Genomic DNA, 6,859 nt, shown 5'->3' on the forward strand with positions numbered 1-6,859 from the left:
ACTATCCACAGTTAGTTCCTGTGTCCGGGCAGCGCCGGGCTCTTCAGCTAGTAAATTGTTATAAGTAACCACAGTTAGTTCCTGTGTCCGGGCAGCGTCGGGCTCTTCAGCTAGTAATTTGTTATAAGTAACCACAGTTAGTTCCTGTGTCCGGGCAGCGCCGGGCTCTTCAGCTAGTAATTTGTTATAAGTAACCACAGTTAGTTCCTGTGTCCGGGCAGCGCCGGGCTCTCCAGCTAGTAATTTGTTATAAGTAACCACAGTTAGTTCCTGTGTCCGGGCAGCGCCGGGCTCTCCAGCTAGTAATTTGTTATAAGTAACCACAGTTAGTTCCTGTGTCCGGGCAGCGCCGGGCTCTTCAGCTAGTAATTTGTTATAACTATCCACAGTTAGTTCCTGTGTCCGGGCAGTGCCGGGCTCTTCAGCTAGTAATTTGTTATAAGTAACCACAGTTAGTTCCTGTGTCCGGGCAGCGCCGGGCTTTTCAGCTAGTAATTTGTTATAACTATCCACAGTTAGTTCCTGTGTCCGGGCAGCGCCGGGCTCTTCAGCTAGTAATTTGTTATAAGTAACCACAGTTAGTTCCTGTGTCCGGGCAGCGCCGGGATCTCCAGCTAGTAATTTGTTATAAGTAACCACAGTTAGTTCCTGTGTCTGGGCAGCGCCGGGCTCTTCAGCTAGTAATTTGTTATAAGTAACCACAGTTAGTTCCTGTGTCCGGGCAGTGCCGGGCTCTTCAGCTAGTAATTTGTTATAAGTAACCACAGTTAGTTTCTATGTCCGGGCAGCGCCGGGCTCTTCAGCTAGTAATTTGTTATAAGTAACCACAGTTAGTTCCTGTGTCTGGGCAGTGCCGGGCTCTTCAGCTAGTAATTTGTTATAACTATCCACAGTTAGTTCCTATGTCCGGGCAGCGCCGGGCTCTTCAGCTAGTAATTTGTTATAAGTAACCACAGTTAGTTCCTGTGTCCGGGCAGCGTCGGGCTCTTCAGCTAGTAATTTGTTATAAGTAACCACAGTTAGTTCCTGTGTCCGGGCAGCGCCGGGCTCTTCAGCTAGTAATTTGTTATAACTATCCACAGTTAGTTCCTGTGTCCTGGCAGTGCCGGGCTCTTCAGCTTGTAATTTGTTATAAGTAACCACAGTTAGTTGCTGTGTCCGGGCAGCGCCGGGCTCTTCAGCTAGTAATTTGTTATAAGTAACCACAGTTAGTTCCTGTGTCCGGGCAGCGCCGGGCTCTTCAGCTAGTAATTTGTTATAAGTAACCACAGTTAGTTCCTGTGTCCGGGCAGCGCCGGGCTCTTCAGCTAGTAATTTGTTATAAGTAACCACAGTTAGTTCCTGTGTCCGGGCAGCGCCGGGCTCTCCAGCTAGTAATTTGTTATAAGTAACCACAGTTAGTTCCTGTGTCCGGGCAGCGCCGGGCTCTTCAGCTAGTAATTTGTTATAACTATCCACAGTTAGTTCCTGTGTCCGGGCAGTGCCGGGCTCTTCAGCTAGTAATTTGTTATAAGTAACCACAGTTAGTTCCTGTGTCCGGGCAGCGCCGGGCTCTTCAGCTAGTAATTTGTTATAACTATCCACAGTTAGTTCCTGTGTCCGGGCAGCGCCGGGCTCTTCAGCTAGTAATTTGTTATAAGTAACCACAGTTAGTTCCTGTGTCCGGGCAGCGCCGGGCTCTTCAGCTAGTAATTTGTTATAAGTAACCACAGTTAGTTCCTATGTCCGGGCAGCGCCGGGCTCTTCAGCTAGTAATTTGTTATAAGTAACCACAGTTAATTCCTATGTCCGGGCAGCGCCGGGCTCTTCAGCTAGTAATTTGTTATAAGTAACCACAGTTAGTTCCTATGTCCGGGCAGCGCCGGGCTCTTCAGCTAGTAATTTGTTATAAGTAACCACAGTTAGTTCCTATGTCCGGGCAGCGCCGGGCTCTTCAGCTAGTAATTTGTTATAAGTAACCACAGTTAGTTCCTATGTCCGGGCAGCGCCGGGCTCTTCAGCTAGTAATTTGTTATAAGTAACCACAGTTAGTTCCTGTGTCCGGGCAGCGCCGGGCTCTTCAGCTAGTAATTTGTTATAAGTAACCACAGTTAGTTCCTGTGTCCGGGCAGCGCCGGGCTCTTCTGCTAGTAATTTGTTATAAGTAACCACAGTTAGTTCCTGTGTCCGGGCAGCGCCGGGCTCTTCAGCTAGTAATTTGTTATAAGTAACCACAGTTAGTTCCTGTGTCCGGGCAGCGCCGGGCTCTTCAGCTAGTAATTTGTTATAAGTAACCACAGTTAGTTCCTATGTCCGGGCAGCGCCGGGCTCTTCAGCTAGTAATTTGTTATAAGTAACCACAGTTAGTTCCTATGTCCGGGCAGCGCCGGGCTCTTCAGCTAGTAATTTGTTATAAGTAACCACAGTTAGTTCCTATGTCCGGGCAGCGCCGGGCTCTTCAGCTAGTAATTTGTTATAAGTAACCACAGTTAGTTCCTATGTCCGGGCAGCGCCGGGCTCTTCAGCTAGTAATTTATTATAAGTAACCACAGTTAGTTCCTATGTCCGGGCAGCGCCGGGCTCTTCAGCTAGTAATTTGTTATAAGTAACCACAGTTAGTTCCTGTGTCCGGGCAGCGCCGGGCTCTTCAGCTAGTAATTTGTTATAAGTAACCACAGTTAGTTCCTGTGTCCGGGCAGCGCCGGGCTCTTCAGCTAGTAATTTGTTATAAGTAGCCACAGTTAGTTCCTGTGTCCTGGCAGTGTCGGGCTCTTCAGCTAGTAATTTGTTATAAGTAGCCACAGTTAGTTCCTATGTCCGGGCAGCGCCGGGCTCACAGCTAGTAATTTGTTATAAGTAACCACAGTTAGTTCCTGTGTCCGGGCAGTGAGGGGCTCTTCAGCTAGTAATTTGTTATACGTAACCACAGTTAGTTCCTGTGTCCGGGCAGCGCCGGGCTCTTCAGCTAGTAATTTGTTATAAGTAACCACAGTTAGTTCCTGTGTCCGGGCAGTGCCGGGCTCTTCAGCTAGTAATTTGTTATAAGTAACCACAGTTAGTTCCTGTGTCCGGGCAGCGCCGGGCTCTCCAGCTAGTAATTTGTTATAAGTAACCACAGTTAGTTCCTGTGTCCGGGCAGCGCCGGGCTCTCCAGCTAGTAATTTGTTATAAGTAACCACAGTTAGTTCCTGTGTCCGGGCAGTGCCGGGCTCTCCAGCTAGTAATTTGTTATAAGTAACCACAGTTAGTTCCTATGTCCGGGCAGTGCCGGGCTCTCCAGCTAGTAATTTGTTATAACTATCCACAGTTAGTTCCTGTGTCCGGGCAGCGCTGGGCTCTTCAGCTAGTAATTTGTTATAACTATCCACAGTTAGTTCCTATGTCCGGGCAGCGCCGGGCTCTTCAGCTAGTAATTTGTTATAAGTAACCACAGTTAGTTCCTGTGTCCGGGCAGCGCCGGGCTCTTCAGCTAGTAATTTGTTATAAGTAACCACAGTTAGTTCCTATGTCCGGGCAGCGCCGGGCTCTTCAGCTAGTAATTTGTTATAAGTAACCACAGTTAGTTCCTATGTCCGGGCAGCGCCGGGCTCTTCAGCTAGTAATTTGTTATAAGTAACCACAGTTAGTTCCTATGTCCGGGCAGTGCCGGGCTCTCCAGCTAGTAATTTGTTATAACTATCCACAGTTAGTTCCTGTGTCCGGGCAGCGCCGGGCTCTTCAGCTAGTAATTTGTTATAAGTAACCACAGTTAGTTCCTGTGTCCGGGCAGCGCCGGGCTCTTCAGCTAGTAATTTGTTATAACTATCCACAGTTAGTTCCTGTGTCCGGGCAGCGCCGGGCTCTTCAGCTAGTAATTTGTTATAAGTAACCACAGTTAGTTCCTATGTCCGGGCAGCGCCGGGCTCTTCAGCTAGTAATTTGTTATAAGTAACCACAGTTAGTTCCTATGTCCGGGCAGCGCCGGGCTCTTCAGCTAGTAATTTGTTATAAGTAACCACAGTTAGTTCCTATGTCCGGGCAGCGCCGGGCTCTTCAGCTAGTAATTTGTTATAAGTAACCACAGTTAGTTCCTATGTCCGGGCAGCGCCGGGCTCTTCAGCTAGTAATTTGTTATAAGTAACCACAGTTAGTTCCTATGTCCGGGCAGCGCCGGGCTCTTCAGCTAGTAATTTGTTATAAGTAACCACAGTTAGTTCCTATGTCCGGGCAGTGCCGGGCTCTTCAGCTAGTAATTTGTTATAAGTAACCACAGTTAGTTCCTATGTCCGGGCAGCGCCGGGCTCTTCAGCTCGTAATTTGTTATAAGTAACCACAGTTAGTTCCTATGTCCGGGCAGCGCCGGGCTCTTCAGCTAGTAATTTGTTATAAGTAACCACAGTTAGTTCCTATGTCCGGGCAGCGCCGGGCTCTTCAGCTAGTAATTTGTTATAAGTAACCACAGTTAGTTCCTATGTCCGGGCAGCGCCGGGCTCTTCAGCTAGTAATTTGTTATAAGTAACCACAGTTAGTTCCTATGTCCGGGCAGCGCCGGGCTCTTCAGCTAGTAATTTGTTATAAGTAACCACAGTTAGTTCCTATGTCCGGGCAGCGCCGGGCTCTTCAGCTAGTAATTTGTTATAAGTAACCACAGTTAGTTCCTGTGTCCGGGCAGCGGACACACTTATAACAAATTACTACCTGAAGAGCCCGGCGCTGCCCGGACATAGGAACTAACTGTGGTTACTTATAACAAATTACTAGCTGAAGAGCCCGGCGCTGCCCGGACATAGGAACTAACTGTGGTTACTTATAACAAATTACTAGCTGAAGAGCCCGGCGCTGCCCGGACATAGGAACTAACTGTGGTTACTTATAACAAATTACTAGCTGAAGAGCCCGGCGCTGCCCGGACATAGGAACTAACTGTGGTTACTTATAACAAATTACTAGCTGGAGAGCCCGGCGCTGCCCGGACATAGGAACTAACTGTGGTTACTTATAACAAATTACTAGCTGAAGAGCCCGGCGCTGCCCGGACATAGGAACTAACTGTGGTTACTTATAACAAATTACTAGCTGAAGAGCCCGGCGCTGCCCGGACATAGGAACTAACTGTGGTTACTTATAACAAATTACTAGCTGAAGAGCCCGGCGCTGCCTGGACATAGGAACTAACTGTGGTTACTTATAACAAATTACTAGCTGAAGAGCCCGGCGCTGCCCGGACACAGGAACTAACTGTGGTTACTTATAACAAATTACAAGCTGAAGAGCCCGGCACTGCCCGGACATAGGAACTAACTGTGGTTACTTATAACAAATTACAAGCTGAAGAGCCCGGCACTGCCCGGACATAGGAACTAACTGTGGTTACTTATAACAAATTACTAGCTGAAGAGCCCGGCGCTGCCCGGACATAGGAACTAACTGTGGTTACTTATAACAAATTACAAGCTGAAGAGCCCGGCGCTGCCCGGACACAGGAACTAATTGTGGTTACTTATAACAAATTACTAGCTGAAGAGCCCGGCGCTGCCCGGACATAGGAACTAACTGTGGTTACTTATAACAAATTACTAGCTGAAGAGCCCGGCGAGTAATTTGTTATAAGTAACCACAGTTAGTTCCTATGTCCGGGCAGTGCCGGGCTCTTCAGCTAGTAATTTGTTATAAGTAACCACAGTTAGTTCCTATGTCCGGGCAGCGCCGGGCTCTTCAGCTAGTAATTTGTTATAAGTAACCACAGTTAGTTCCTATGTCCGGGCAGTGCCGGGCTCTTCAGCAAGTAATTTGTTATAAGTAACCACAGTTAGTTTCTATGTCCGGGCAGCGCCGGGCTCTTCAGCTAGTAATTTGTTATAAGTAACCACAGTTAGTTCCTATGTCCGGGCAGCGCCGGGCTCTTCAGCTAGTAATTTGTTATAAGTAACCACAGTTAGTTCCTATGTCCGGGCAGTGCCGGGCTCTTCAGCAAGTAATTTGTTATAAGTAACCACAGTTAGTTCCTATGTCCGGGCAGCGCCGGGCTCTTCAGCTAGTAATTTGTTATAAGTAACCACAGTTAGTTCCTCTGTCCGGGCAGCGCCGGGCTCTTCAGCTAGTAATTTGTTATAAGTAACCACAGTTAGTTCCTATGTCCGGGCAGTGCCGGGCTCTTCAGCAAGTAATTTGTTATAAGTAACCACAGTTAGTTCCTATGTCCGGGCAGTGCCGGGCTCTTCAGCTAGTAATTTGTTATAAGTAACCACAGTTAGTTCCTATGTCCGGGCAGTGCCGGGCTCTTCAGCTAGTAATTTGTTATAAGTAACCACAGTTAGTTCCTATGTCCGGGCAGTGCCGGGCTCTTCAGCAAGTAATTTGTTATAAGTAACCACAGTTAGTTCCTATGTCCGGGCAGTGCCGGGCTCTTCAGCTAGTAATTTGTTATAAGTAACCACAGTTAGTTCCTGTGTCCGGGCAGCGCCGGGCTCTTCAGCTAGTAATTTGTTATAAGTAACCACAGTTAGTTCCTGTGTCCGGGCAGTGCCGGGCTCTTCAGCTAGTAATTTGTTATAAGTAACCACAGTTAGTTCCTATGTCCGGGCAGCGCCGGGCTCTTCAGCTAGTAATTTGTTATAAGTAACCACAGTTAGTTCCTATGTCCGGGCAGCGCCGGGCTCTCCAGCTAGTAATTTGTTATAAGTAACCACAGTTAGTTCCTATGTCCGGGCAGTGCCGGGCTCTTCAGCTAGTAATTTGTTATAAGTAACCACAGTTAGTTCCTGTGTCCGGGCAGCGCCGGGCTCTTCAGCTAGTAATTTGTTGTAAGTAACCACAGTTAGTTCCTATGTCCGGGCAGCGCCGGGCTCTTCAGCTAGTAATTTGTTATAAGTAACCACAGTTAGTTCCTGTGTCCGGGCAG

This window comes from Dendrobates tinctorius, unplaced genomic scaffold, assembly GCF_039654945.1.
Source record: "Dendrobates tinctorius isolate UK_male_01 unplaced genomic scaffold, ASM3965494v1 ptg000297l, whole genome shotgun sequence".
Classification (NCBI taxonomy): domain Eukaryota; kingdom Metazoa; phylum Chordata; class Amphibia; order Anura; family Dendrobatidae; genus Dendrobates; species Dendrobates tinctorius.